This window comes from Oncorhynchus keta, chromosome 35 (assembly GCF_023373465.1).
Source record: "Oncorhynchus keta strain PuntledgeMale-10-30-2019 chromosome 35, Oket_V2, whole genome shotgun sequence".
In the NCBI taxonomy this organism is placed as follows: Eukaryota; Metazoa; Chordata; class Actinopteri; order Salmoniformes; family Salmonidae; genus Oncorhynchus; species Oncorhynchus keta.
The window spans coordinates 7,054,003-7,068,726 of record NC_068455.1 but is presented as its reverse complement, the minus strand read 5'-3'; the positions used below and the strand labels follow the sequence as shown (position 1 = coordinate 7,068,726).

Here is a 14,724-nt window from a genome sequence, read left to right as displayed (position 1 = left end):
CTGCCATGAGAGTTCCAGTGAGGACAAAGGACAGACTATGTTCCGTCCTGTTGGTACGCTTAGCCACCGGACAAAAGCAGCCAAAAAGTGCTCAGCATATGTGGGAACACCTTCAAGGCTGTTCGAAAAGCATTCCAGCTGAAGCTGGTTGAGAGAATGCCAAGAGTGTGCAAAGCTGTCATCAAGGCAAAGGGTGGCTATTTGAAGAATATAAAATATACTTAAATCAGTTTAACACTTTTTGGTACATGATTCCATGTGTTATTTCATAGTTACAATGTAGGAAAAAAGTACAAATAAAGAAACTCTTGAATGAGTAGGTGTTATAAAACTTTTGGCCGGTAGTGTGTTTTTTTTATTTTATATACAGTGGGGCAAAAAAGTATTTAGTCGGCCACCAATTGTGCAAGTTCTCCCACTTAAGATGAGGCCTGTAATTTTCATCATATGTACACTTCAACTATGACAAAATGAGAACAGAAATCCAGGTGCCATTAATACAGGTAACGAGTGGAGGACAGAGGAGCCTCTTAAAGAAGAAGTGACAGGTCTGTGAGAGCCAGAAATCTTGCTTGTTTGTAGGTGACCAAATACTTATTTTCCACCATAATTTGCAAATAAATTCATTAAAAATCCTACAATGTGATTTTCTTATTTTATCTGTCCCACTGTATAGTGCCTTCGGAAAGTATTCAGACCCCTTGACTCTTCCCGCATTTTGTTACGTTACAGGCCTTATTCTAAAATGTATTACATATATATAATTCTCAGCAATCTACACACACTACCCAATAATGACAAACGAGAACCAGGTTTTTAATACATTGTTGGAAATGCATTAAAAATAAAAAACATAAGTATTTCAGACCCTTTGCTATGAGACTCGAAATTCAGCTCAGGTGCGTCCTGTTTCCATTTGATCATCCTTGATGTTTCTACAACTTGATTGGAGTCCACCTGTGGTACATTCAATTGATTGGGCATGATTTGGAAAGGCACACACCTGTCTATATAAGTTGACAGTGCATGTCAGAGCAAAAACCAAGCCATGTGGTTGAAAAACATTTCCGTAGAGCTCCGAGACAGGATTGTGTCGAGGCACAGATCTGGGGAAAGGTACCAAAAAATGTCTGCAGCATTAAAGGTCCCCAAGAACAAAATGGCCTCCATCATTCTGCAGCATTGAAGGTCCCCAAGAACACAGTGGCCTCCATCATTGTTAAATGGAAGAAGTTTGAAACCACTAAGACTCTTCCTCGAGCTGACCGCCCAGCCAAACTGAGCAATCGGGGGAGAAGGGTGACAAATAACTCTGCTAGAGCTCTTGAGTTCCTCTGTGGAGATGGGAGAATCATCCAGAAGGACAACCATCTCTGCAGCACTCCACCAATCAGGCCTTTATGGTAGAGTGGACAGACGGAAGCCACTCCCCAATAAAAGGCACCTTGGAGTTTTCCAAAAGGCACCTAAAGCCCATTTGAAACAAGATTCTCTGGAATGATAAAACCATGATTAAACTCTTTGGCCTGAATGCCAAGCGTCACATCTGAAGGGAACCTGGCACCATCATGCTACGGTGAAGCATGATGGTGGCAGCATCATGCTGTGGGGATGTTTTTCAGCTGCAGGGACTGGGAGACTAGCCAGGATCGAGGGAAAGACGACAGAACAAGTCTCTGAATGTCTTTGAGTGGCCCAGCCAGAGCCCTGACTTGAACCCCATCAAACATCTCTAGAGAGACCTGACAATAGTTGTGCAGCAACACTCCCCATCCAACCTGACAGAGCTGGAGAGGATCTGCAGAGAATAATGGGAGGAACTCCCCAAATACAGGTGTTCCAAGCTTGTAGCATCACACCCAAGAAGACTTAAGGCTGTAATCTCTGCCAAAGGTGCTTCAACTAAGTACTGAGTAAAGGGTCTGAATACTTATATAAATGTGATATTGTTGTTTGTTGCTGAAATGTCTAAATAGCTTCTTTTCCTTTGTCATTATTATCGTGTGTAGAATGATGTAAAAAAAATGGATTAATTCATTTTAGAATAAGGCTGTAACGTAACACAATGTGGAAAACATCAAAGGGGTCTGAATACTTTCCAAATGCACGACCCTAACCCATATGTATATAACCAGGCTATGCTGGAACCAGGCTATGCTATTGATGGTGCAATTCTGGTGGCTCCACACACCAACATGGTTGACGATTCTGGTGTCTCTTTCGGTTGTTGTCTCTCTCTTATATATATATATATATATAATGTGGTTCAAGTCCAGGCTCTGGCTGGGCCACTCAAGGACATTCAGAGACTTGTCCTGTCGTCTTTCCCCCTGATATATGTATGAGAGGGAGAGAGACAACAACCGACAAGAGACACCAGAATCGTCCACCATGTTGGTGTGTGGAGCCACCAGAATTGCACCATCAACAGCATAGCCTGGTTCCAGCATAGCCTGGTTCCAGCATAGCCTGGTTCCAGATCTGCTTGTACTCTTTGCAACAGATGATGATCTCTTGCTTTTGCTTTTTTCCCCTCTCTCCTTCGCTGTCAAGCCAAACATGGAAATATGTCACGGCAAACATTTCTGTCATAGATCCATTATTAATGTTCTGTTCCATCACTGACCTCACGGCCAAACTGTTTGGCATGACAATATGTGAAAAGCTTGGCCTGTCTGACAGACAGACTGGTACCAGTCACAGACATTAAAAACAGCAGGAAAAATGATTTAGTGCACCATAAATCAGTTGAATATAAGAAATGATGGCTAATTGAGAAATCAAAAATCATTACATGGCTAAATGTGAAGGTAAAACTCATATTACTGTCTGCTCATTTGCTAATGTTGACCACTCGGGGCACTACAGACTCATTTAATGTTGACCACTGGGTGGCGCTACAGACTTCTGTTCATCACCAATATCAGAATATGACTAATATGCATGGGAGAATCTCAATGCATTGCCTTGATTCCTTGTGTCCTCTCCTCGCCTCCTCAAAACCCATTGGGGGAGAAGGTTGGAGTGGAGGGACCTCTGACCTCATCCAATGGGTTTTGAGAAGGAGAGGAGAGAGAGGATGTGAGGAATCATTGACGTTACGTCTATATTTCCCGATTCTCCACACTTTCACCAAAGTCCCCGTCCATGGATTTAAAAACATATTAGATTTGTGATCGGAACTGTCTGGAGGGAGGAACTCCCCTTGCTCCTGTATCTTCACAGCATCATTGGTCACCACCCTCCATAGAGAGTTCACACATCTCCTCCATTTTGAGGAAAAGAGTCTGGAATGAAACCAAAATCTTCAAACACAAACTCCTTTCTCCTGAAGTCTACATTTGTTCACTACTTCAGATTGTTCCCACAAATCTAAACTCATCGGGTTGATGGAGGCTAGAAGGGAGTTTCCACAAAAACCAAATGTGTCACGTGCGCCAAAATACAGTGAAACGCTTACTTGCAAGCCCTTAAACAAACAATGCAGTTTTAAGAAAAAAACAAGTGTTCAAGTATTTACTAAATAAACTGAAGTAAACAATAAATAAAAGAAGAAGAAATAGAAAAATAACAAATAATTAAAGAGCAACAATAAAATAAGAGTAACAAGGCTATATACAGGGGGTACCGGTAGAGTCAATGTGCGGGGGCACCGGTTAGTTGAGGTAATATGTACATGTAGATAGGAAGGGGGGTCAATGCAAATAGTCCAGGTAGCCATTTGGTTAGCTGTTCAGGAGTCTTATGGCTTGGGTGTAGAAGCTGTTAAGAAGCCTTTTGGACCTAGACTTGGTGCTCCAGTACCGCTTGGATTGCCGTGTGGTACCAGAGAGAACAGTCTATGACTAGGGTGGCTGGAGTCTTTGACAATTTCTAGGGCCTTCCTCTGACACTGCCTGGTATAGAGGTCCTGGAATGCAGGAAGCTTGGCCCCAGTGATGTACTGGGTCATACACACTACCCTCTGTAGTGCCTTGCGGTCGGAGGCCGAGCAGTTGCCATACCAGGTGGTGATGCAACCAGTCAGGATGCTCTCGATGTTTCAGTCTTCTGAGGGGAAATAAGTTTTGTCGTGCCCTCTTCACTACTGTCTTTGTATGTTTGAACCAAGACTGTTCGTTGGTGATGTGGAAACCAAGGAACTTGAAGCTCTCAACCTGCTCCACTACAGCCCCGTCGATGAGAATGGGGGTGTGCTCTGCCCTCATTTTCCTGTAGTCCACGATCATCTCCTTTGTCTTGATCACGATGAGGGAGAGGTTGAGCAAGCACCCCTGAGTGGCCACCGTGTTGAGGATCAGTGTAGCAGATGTGTTGTTACCTACCCTTACCACCTGGAGACGGCCTGTCAGGAAGTCCAGGATCCAGTTGCAGAGGGAGGGGTTTAGTCCCAGGGTCCTTAGCTTAGTGATGAGCTTTGAGGGCACTATGGTGTTGAACACTGAGCTGTAGTCAATTAATAACATTCTCACATAGGTGTTCCTTTTGTCCAGGTGAGAAAGGGCAATGTGGATTGCAATAGAGATTGAGTTACATGAGCTACAGTACCTACCAGATGAGTTCAGTACCTACCAGATGAGTTACAGTACCTACCAGATGAGTTAAAGTACCTACCAGATTAGTTACAGTACCAACCAGATGAGTTACAGTACCAACCAGATTAGTTACAGTACCAACCAGATGAGTACAGTACCAACCAGATGAGTTACAGTACCAACCAGATGAGTTACAGTACCAACCAGATGAGCTACAGTACCAACCAGATGAGCAGTACCTACCAGATGAGTTACAGTACCAACCAGATGAGTTACAGTACCAACCAGATGAGCTACAGACCAGATGAGGCACAGTACCTACCAGATGAGTTAAAGTACCTACCAGATTAGTTACAGTACCAACCAGATGAGCTACAGTACCAACCAGATGAGTTACAGTACCAACCAGATGAGCTACAGTACCAACCAGATGAGTTACAGTACCAACCAGATGAGTTACAGTACCAACCAGATGAGTTACAGTTCTTACCAGATGAGCTACAGTACCTAACAGATGAGCTACAGTACCAACCAGATGAGTTACAGTACCTACCAGATGAGTTACAGTTCCAACCAGATGAGCTACAGTACCTACCAGATGAGCTACAGTACCAACCAGATGAGTTACAGTACCAACCAGATGAGTTACAGTACCAACCAGATGAGTTACAGTACCTACCAGATGAGCCAGTACCAACCAGATGAGTTACAGTACCAACCAGATGAGTTCAGTACCTACCAGATGAGCTACAGTACCAACCAGATGAGTTACAGTACCAACCAGATGAGTTACAGTACCTACCAGATGAGTTACAGTACCTACCAGATGAGTTACAGTACCTACCAGATGAGTTACAGTACCAACCAGATGAGTTACAGTACCTACCAGATGAGTTACAGTACCAACCAGATGAGTTCAGTACCTACCAGATGAGTTACAGTACCTACCAGATGAGTTACAGTACCTACCAGATGAGTTACAGTACCTACCAGATGAGTTCAGTACCAACCAGATGAGTTACAGTACCAACCAGATGAGTTACAGTACCAACCAGATGAGTTCAGTACCTACCAGATGAGTTACAGTACCAACCAGATGAGTTACAGTACCAACCAGATGAGCTACAGTACCTACCAGATGAGTTACAGTACCTACCAGATGAGGTACAGTACCTACCAGATGAGTTACAGTACCTACCAGATGAGTTACAGTACCTACCAGATGAGTTACAGTACCAACCAGATGAGTTCAGTACCTACCAGATGAGCTACAGTACCTACCAGATGAGTTACAGTACCTACCAGATGAGCTACAGTACCAACCAGATGAGGTACAGTACCTACCAGATGAGTTACAGTACCAACCAGATGAGTTCAGTACCTACCAGATGAGTTACAGTACCTACCAGATGAGTTACAGTACCTACCAGATGAGCTACAGTACCAACCTGATGAGGTACAGTACCTACCAGATGAGTTACAGTACCAACCAGATGAGCTACAGTACCAATCAGATGAGTTACAGTACCAACCAGATGAGTTACAGTACCTACCAGATGAGGTACAGTACCTACCAGATGAGTTACAGTACCTACCAGATGAGTTACAGTACCAACCAGATGAGTTACAGTACCAACCAGATGAGTTACAGTACCAACCAGATGAGGTACAGTACCAACCAGATGAGTTACAGTACCAACCAGATGAGTTACAGTACCAACCAGATGAGTTACAGTACCAACCAGATGAGCTACAGTACCAACCAGATGAGTTACAGTACCTACCAGATGAGTTACAGTACCTACCAGATGAGTTACAGTACCAACCAGATGAGCTACAGTACCAACCAGATGAGTTACAGTACCTACCAGATGAGTTACAGTACCAACCAGATGAGTTACAGTACCTACCAGATGAGTTACAGTACCAACCAGATGAGTTACAGTACCAACCAGATGAGGTACAGTACCAACCAGATGAGCTACAGTACCAACCAGATGAGTTACAGTACCTACCAGATGAGTTACAGTACCTACCAGATGAGTTACAGTACCAACCAGATGAGCTACAGTACCAACCAGATGAGCTACAGTACCTACCAGATGAGTTACAGTACCAACCAGATGAGTTACAGTACCTACCAGATGAGTTACAGTACCAACCAGATGAGTTACAGTACCAACCAGATGAGTTACAGTACCAACCAGATGAGTTACAGTACCAACCAGATGAGTTACAGTACCTACCAGATGAGTTACAGTACCTACCAGATGAGTTACAGTACCTACCAGATGAGTTACAGTACCTACCAGATGAGTTACAGTACCAACCAGATGAGTTACAGTACCAACCAGATGAGTTACAGTACCAACCAGATGAGCTACAGTACCAACCAGATGAGTTACAGTACCTACCAGATGAGTTACAGTACCTACCAGATGAGTTACAGTACCAACCAGATGAGCTACAGTACCAACCAGATGAGTTACAGTACCTACCAGATGAGTTACAGTACCAACCAGATGAGTTACAGTACCTACCAGATGAGTTACAGTACCAACCAGATGAGGTACAGTACCTACCAGATGAGTTACAGTACCAACCAGATGAGTTACAGTACCAACCAGATGAGTTACAGTACCTACCAGATGAGTTACAGTACCAACCAGATGAGTTACAGTACCAACCAGATGAGGCAGTAAATGAGCATACCAACCAGATATTATTACCAGATGAGTTATATTATATTATTATAATATTACCAACCAGATAGTTACAGTACCTACCAGATGAGTTACAGTACCAACCAGATGAGTTCAGTACCTACCAGATGAGCTACAGTTCCAACCAGATGAGTTCAGTACCTACCAGATGAGGTACAGTACCTACCAGATGAGCTACAGTACCTACCAGATGAGTTACAGTACCTACCAGATGAGTTACAGTACCTACCAGATTAGTTACAGTACCTACCAGATGAGTTACAGTACCTACCAGATGAGCTACAGTACCTACCAGATGAGTTACAGTTCTTACCAGATGAAGTCCTATAGACTTCTGAGAATGCATTTTTATTGTTGTCAAATGTCCCTTGACGCCCCATCCCTAAGTCTTACAGGATGCTGTGACACATCTAAGTCTGGTAATGGCCAATATAAGTGTATATACAGTTGTTTTGCTTCCTGACAGTCATTGTATAATATACAATCAATCAATAGGGTCAGGCTGACCTCGTCGGTTTACACCAGTGGGAGTAGACAACATGTATCCGTGGAAACGGGCAGAGAATGACAGGTATGTAGATGATACACAGAAATAATGTCACTTTCTTCTGTCTGGACAGCCCCTGAGAACTAACAGAGATAAGATAAGAACACTGTGTTGTCCAATAGGATTACACACAAAAAAATAGAAATGGGTCTCTGGCTTACAGAGAAAAAAATAAAAAATTGAATTTTTCTTTCAGACTTTATCGGGGTATAATGAGGAAGTTGGGAATGTTCTGAACATACAAGAGAGGCCTTTTAATCGGCCAAAACAATTGCAGCCTAGTGCTGTGTATTTTAATTGACAAAGACATCTATATATCATCTATAGATCAATTACTGGTAGGCTGTGATGTCATAATGTAGTCCACCAGCAGACTGGCTTTCCATTCTATTGAGCCTGGGGGGGATGAGGTTAGCTATGGCAACGCTGAGCCTGGGGGATGAGGTTAGTTATGGCAACGCTGAGCCTGGGGGATGAGGTTAGCTATGGCAACGTGGAGCCTGGGGGATGAGGTTAGCTATGGCAACGCTGAGCCTGGGGGATGAGGTTAGCTATGGCAACACTGAGCCTGGGGGATGAGGTTAGCTATGGCAACGTGGAGCCTGGGGGATGAGGTTAGCTATGGCAACGCTGAGCCTGGGGGATGAGGTTAGCTATGGCAACGCTGAGCCTGGGGGATGAGGTTAGCTATGGCAACGCTGAGCCTGGGGGATGAGGTTAGCTATGGCAACGCTGAGCCTGGGGGATGAGGTTAGCTATGGCAACGCTGAGCCTGGGGGATGAGGTTAGCTATGGCAACACTGAGTCTGGGGGATGAGGTTAGCTATGACAATGCTGAGCCTGGGGGATGAGGTTAGTTATGGCAACGCTGAGCCTGGGGGATGAGGTTAGCTATGGCAACGCTGAGCCTGGGGGATGAGGTTAGCTATGGCAACGCTGAGCCTGGGGGATGAGGTTAGCTATGGCAACGTTGAGCCTGGGGGATGAGGTTAGCTATGGCAACGCTGAGCCTGGGGGATGAGGTTAGCTATGGTAACGTTGAGCCTGGGGGATGAGGTTAGCTATGGCAACGCTGAGCCTGGGGGATGAGGTTAGCTATGGTAACGTTGAGTCTGGGGGATGAGGTTAGCTATGGTAACGTTGAGTCTGGGGGATGAGGTTAGCTATGGCAACGCTGAGTCTGGGGGATGAGGTTAGCTATGGCAACTCTGAGCCTGGGGGATGAGGTTAGTTATGGCAACGCTGAGCCTGGGGGATGAGGTTAGCTATGACAACGCTGAGCCTGGGTGATGAGGTTAGCTATGGTAACGTTGAGTCTTGGGGGTTGAGGTTAGCTATGGCAACGCTGAGCCTGGGGATGAGGTTAGCTATGGCAACGCTGAGTCTTGGGGGTTGAGGTTAGCTATGGTAACGTTGAGTCTTGGGGTTGAGGTTAGCTATGGTAACGTTGAGTCTTGGGGTTGAGGTTAGCTATGGCAACGCTGAGTCTGGGGATGAGGTTAGCTATGGCAACGCTGAGCCTGGGGGATGAGGTTAGCTATGGCAACGCTGAGCCTGGGGATGAGGTTAGCTATGGCAACGCTGAGTCTGGGGGATGAGGTTAGCTATGGCAACGCTGAGCCTGGGGGATGAGGTTAGCTATGGTAACGCTGAGTCTGGGGGATGAGGTTAGCTATGGTAACGTTGAGTCTTGGGGATGAGGTTAGCTATGGCAATGCTGAGTCTGGGTGATGAGGTTAGCTATGGCAACGCTGAGCCTGGGGGATGAGGTTAGCTATGGCAACGCTGAGCCTGGGGATGAGGTTAGCTATGGCAACACTGAGTCTGGGTGATGAGGTTAGCTATGGAAATGTTGAGTCTGGGGGATGAGGTTAGCTATGGCAATGCTGAGTCTGGGTGATGAGGTTAGCTATGGCAATGCTGAGTCTGGGGATGAGGTTAGCTATGGCAACGCTGAGTCTGGGGGATGAGGTTAGCTATGACAATGCTGAGCCTGGGGGATGAGGTTAGCTATGGCAACGCTGAGCCTGGGGGATGAGGTTAGCTATGGCAACGCTGAGTCTGGGGGATGAGGTTAGCTATGGTAACGTTGAGTCTGGGGGATGAGGTTAGCTATGGCAACGCTGAGTCTGGGTGATGAGGTTAGCTATGGCAACGCTGAGTCTGGGGGATGAGGTTAGCTATGGCAACGCTGAGTCTGGGGGATGAGGTTAGCTATGGCAACGCTGAGTCTGGGGGATGAGGTTAGCTATGGTAACATTGAGTCTGGGGGTTGAGGTTAGCTATGGTAACGCTGAGTCTGGGGGTGAGGTTAGCTATGGTAACATTGAGTCTTGGGGGTTGAGGTTAGCTATGGCAACGCTGAGTCTGGGGGATGAGGTTAGCTATGGTAACATTGAGTCTTGGGGGATGAGGTTAGCTATGGCAACGCTGAGTCTGGGTGATGAGGTTAGCTATGGCAACGTTGAGCCTGGGGGATGAGGTTAGCTATGGCAATGCTGAGCCTGGGGGATGAGGTTAGCTATGGCAACGCTGAGTCTGTGGGGTTGAGGTTAGCTATGGTAACATTGAGTCTTGGGGTTGAGGTTAGCTATGGTAACATTGAGTCTTGGGGGTTGAGGTTAGTTATGCAACGCTGAGCCTGTGGGGTGAGGGTGGCAACGCTGCAGTCATACAGGCTGTGACTTAATATAATATAATAATATATGCCATTTAGCGGACGCTTTTATCCAAAGGACTTACAGTCATGTGTGCATACATTCTACATATGGGTGGTCATCGAACCCACACCCTGGCTGTGTCTTAGCTACAGAAGGACCACTTACTAGAGTGACTGTTCACTTGAACCAGTTGACAGTTTGTTGTGTAACTTCTTCTTTTCAGGAGGGTTGCCTTGGTTACCTTGATGTTCATGACCTTGGTTTCATTTTCAGTATCTCTTTTCCTCATTTTGAAGTGTAAACTGCAGAGATCTTGACTTTGGGCCAGACATAGGAGAGAACGCGTAGGTGTACTTCCTGATGACATGAAGGATTGGGAAATTTGAGGTGAAGGGTGGTCTATGTGCAATAGGAAGCAATATTATGATTGGCTCACAAAAGTTATAAAAAGGTCAACATGTTGATTAGGCTAAACACACACACACACACACACACACACACACACACACACACACACACACACACACACACACACACACACACACACACAGATATATAATATGAGTTCTGTAGGCTACAGAGGGGAGGGCAGTCAATGGTTAGAGCGTTGGACAAGTAACCGAAAGGTTGCAAGTTGAAATCCCCGAGCTGACAAGGTACAAATCTGTCTGAACAGGCAGTTAACCCACTGTTCCTCGGCCGTCATTGAAAATAAGAATTTGTTCTTAACTGACTTGCCTAGTAAAATAAAGGTACAATTAAACATTTTATTATTATCATTATGTCAAGGAAAGGGAATGACAGTCAGCTATTCATGTCACTGTCTCGTCCTCATCTGTGTAGATTTATTATGTAAATCTGATTATATTCTCATGCCATAATTAAAGTAACTTTTGTTAAAGTAAGTTTTCAATGTTATGAATGAAAGCATGTTTTATTTCAACCCATTACTTATTTGTCATGTTTAATCATTTATTTGCAAAGGATGATGTGTGTGTGTGCGTGTGCGTGTGTGTGTGTATATATATATATATTTATTTTTTTTCACCTTTATTTAACCAGGTAAGCTAGTTGAGAACAAGTTCTCATTTGCAACTGTGACCTGGCCAAGATAAAGCAAAGCAGTTTGACACATACAACAACACAGAGTTACACATGGAATGAACAAAACACAGTCAATAATACAGTAGAAAGAAAACAAAGTCTATATACAGTGAGTGCAAATAAGGTCAAATAAGGGAGTTAAGGCAATAAATAGGCCATGGTGGCGAAGTAATTACAATATGGCAATTAAACACTGGAATGGTAGCTGTGCAAAAGATGGATGTGCAAGTAGAGATACTGGGGTGCAAAAGGAGCAAAATAAATAAATGCATTATGGGGATGAGGTAGATAGATGGGCTGTATACAGATGGGCTATGAACAGGTGCAGTGACCTGTGAGCTGCTCTGACAGCTGATTCTTAAAGCTAGTGAGGGAGATGGGAGTCTCCAGAATCTCCATATATACATTCCGGAGTCTCCAGAATCTCCATATATACATTCCGGAATCTCCATACATACATTCCGGAATCTCCAGAATCTCCATATATATACATTCCGGAATCTCCATACATACATTCCGGAATCTCCAGAATCTCCATATATATATATTCCAGAATCTCCATATATACATTCCGGAATCTCCATAGATACATTCCGGAATCTCCAGAATCTCCATACATACATTCCGGAATCTCCATATATATACATTACATTCCGGAATCTCCATAGATACAGAATCTCCATATATACATTCCGGAATCTCCATACATACATTCCGGAATCTCCAGAATCTCCATATATATATATTCCAGAATCTCCATATATACATTCCGGAATCTCCATAGATACATTCCGGAATCTCCATATATACTTTCCGGAATCTCCATATATATATATATATGACATAAAAGTTATTTTGATTCAATGACAGTTTAAAACAGATGCATTGGCCTTGTAGAGGAATTTTTGAATATCAAATGGTCCCCGGCCCCCGGCCCCCATACTTGGATACTTTGGCTAGTGCGCCTTTGGATGCTTGGATACTCCTCGAATACTCTCTCCTCTCTCCTTCTCAAAACCCATTGGAGGAGAATGTCAGAGGGGCGGGACCTATTTACACACCATTACAACACTCAACATAGCCATAGTATGACATTTGCAATGTCTCTCTCTATCCCTTTGAAACTTTTTTTGTAATGTTTACTGTACCCTTTTTTAAATTGTTTATTTCAGTTGGTTTATTATCTATTTAACGGGTTTTGGTTTCACATGCCAATAAAGCCTTTGGATTTAATTGAGATGAGAGAGGACGCGAAGAGTGGTCAATTGAGATTCTCCCAATGACTGAATCATTTCCGATTGAGATTCTCCCAATGACTGAATCATTTCCAATTGAGATTCTCCCAATGACTGAATCATTTCCGATTGAGATTCTCCCAATGACTGAATCATTTCCGATTGAGATTCTCCCAATGACTGAATCATTTCCGATTGAGATTCTCCCAATGACTGAATCATTTCCGATTGAGATTCTCCCAATGACTGAATCATTTCCGATTGAGATTCTCCCAATGACTGAATCATTTCCGATTGAGATTCTCCCAATGACTGAATCATTTCCGATTGAGATTCTCCCAATGACTGAATCATTTCCAATTGAGATTCTCCCAATGACTGAATCATTTCCAATTGAGATTCTCCCAATGACTGAATCAAATCGGATTGAGATTCTACCAATGACTGAATCAAATCGGATTGAGATTCTACCAATGACTGAATCAAATCGGATTGAGATTCTACCAATGACTGAATCAAATCGGATTGAGATTCTACCAATGACTGAATCATATCCGATTGAGATTCTCCCAATGACTGAATCAGTTCCGATTGAGATTCTCCCAATGACTGAATCAAATCGGATTGAGATTCTACCAATGACTGAATCAAATCAGATTGAGATTCTACCAATGACTGAATCAAATCGGATTGAGATTCTACCAATGACTGAATCAAATCGGATTGAGATTCTCCCAATGACTGAATCATTTCCGATTGAGATTCTCCCAATGACTGAATCATTTCCAATTGAGATTCTCCCAATGACTGAATCATTTCCAATTGAGATTCTCCCAATGACTGAATCAAATCGGATTGAGATTCTACCAATGACTGAATCAAATCGGATTGAGATTCTACCAATGACTGAATCATATCGGATTGAGATTCTACCAATGACTGAATCAAATCGGATTGAGATTCTACCAATGACTGAATCAAATCGGATTGAGATTCTACCAATGACTGAATCAAATCAGATTGAGATTCTACCAATGACTGAATCAAATCGGATTGAGATTCTACCAATGACTGAATCAAATCGGATTGAGATTCTACCAATGACTGAATCAAATCGGATTGATATTCTCCCAATGACTGAATCATTTCCAATTGAGATTCTCCCAATGACTGAATCAAATTGGATTGAGATTCTACCAATGACTGAATCAAATCGGATTGAGATTCTACCAATGACTGAATCAAATCGGATTGAGATTCTACCAATGAGAATCATTCTATTCTCCCAATGACTGAATCAGTTCCGATTGAGATTCTCCCAATGACTGAATCATGTCCTATTGAGATTCTACCAATGACTGAATCAAATCGGATTGAGATTCTACCAATGACTGAATCATATCCGATTGAGATTCTCCCAATGACTGAATCAGTTCCGATTGAGATTCTCCCAATGACTGAATCATGTCCTATTGAGAGTGTACCAATTACTGAATCATGTCCGATTGAGAGTGTACCAATGACGACATCCGTACGACTCCAGTGCATTTCAACGCGTCACCACCCCTTCCCCCCTGAAGAGCTTTTCAAAATCTGAAAGGAGAGGCAGCAGGATGCAGAAGGCATTTTAGCCGTACTGAACCAGAACAAACCGTTTTGACAACGAAATAAAAAATGAAAGTAGGCCAACCGTGACACGCAACCCCAAAACAAGACGTTTAATCATCAAGTTTCGTTATGTTTTTTTATTTAGAAAAAATACCAAAGACGGAACGTTGTTGGGAAACTTTGTAGCGGGCTCCCTAAAACACCAGAGAGGAGGAATAGGCATCCTCCGAGTCAGTGGAGTTGCTGTGGGTAAGTTTGTAGCAATTTTTTTTTTTAAATTGATCAATTATTTCAAAACATGTCAACTTCATT

The 14,724-nt window shown here is 43.5% G+C and overlaps 1 protein-coding gene across 1 annotated transcript in view; it reads left to right on the top strand.

Annotated features, from left to right (window-relative positions):
* The first annotated feature begins 14,366 nt into the window (after nucleotides 1-14,366).
* The window catches only part of LOC118369028 (ninein-like), an 81,839-nt gene continuing 81,481 nt past the window's right edge, over nucleotides 14,367-14,724 (top strand). Inside the window, exon 1 of the mRNA XM_052496220.1 lies at nucleotides 14,367-14,661. The gene's annotated coding sequence lies outside the window, so the exon portion shown is untranslated. The remainder of the gene's footprint in view (nucleotides 14,662-14,724) is intronic.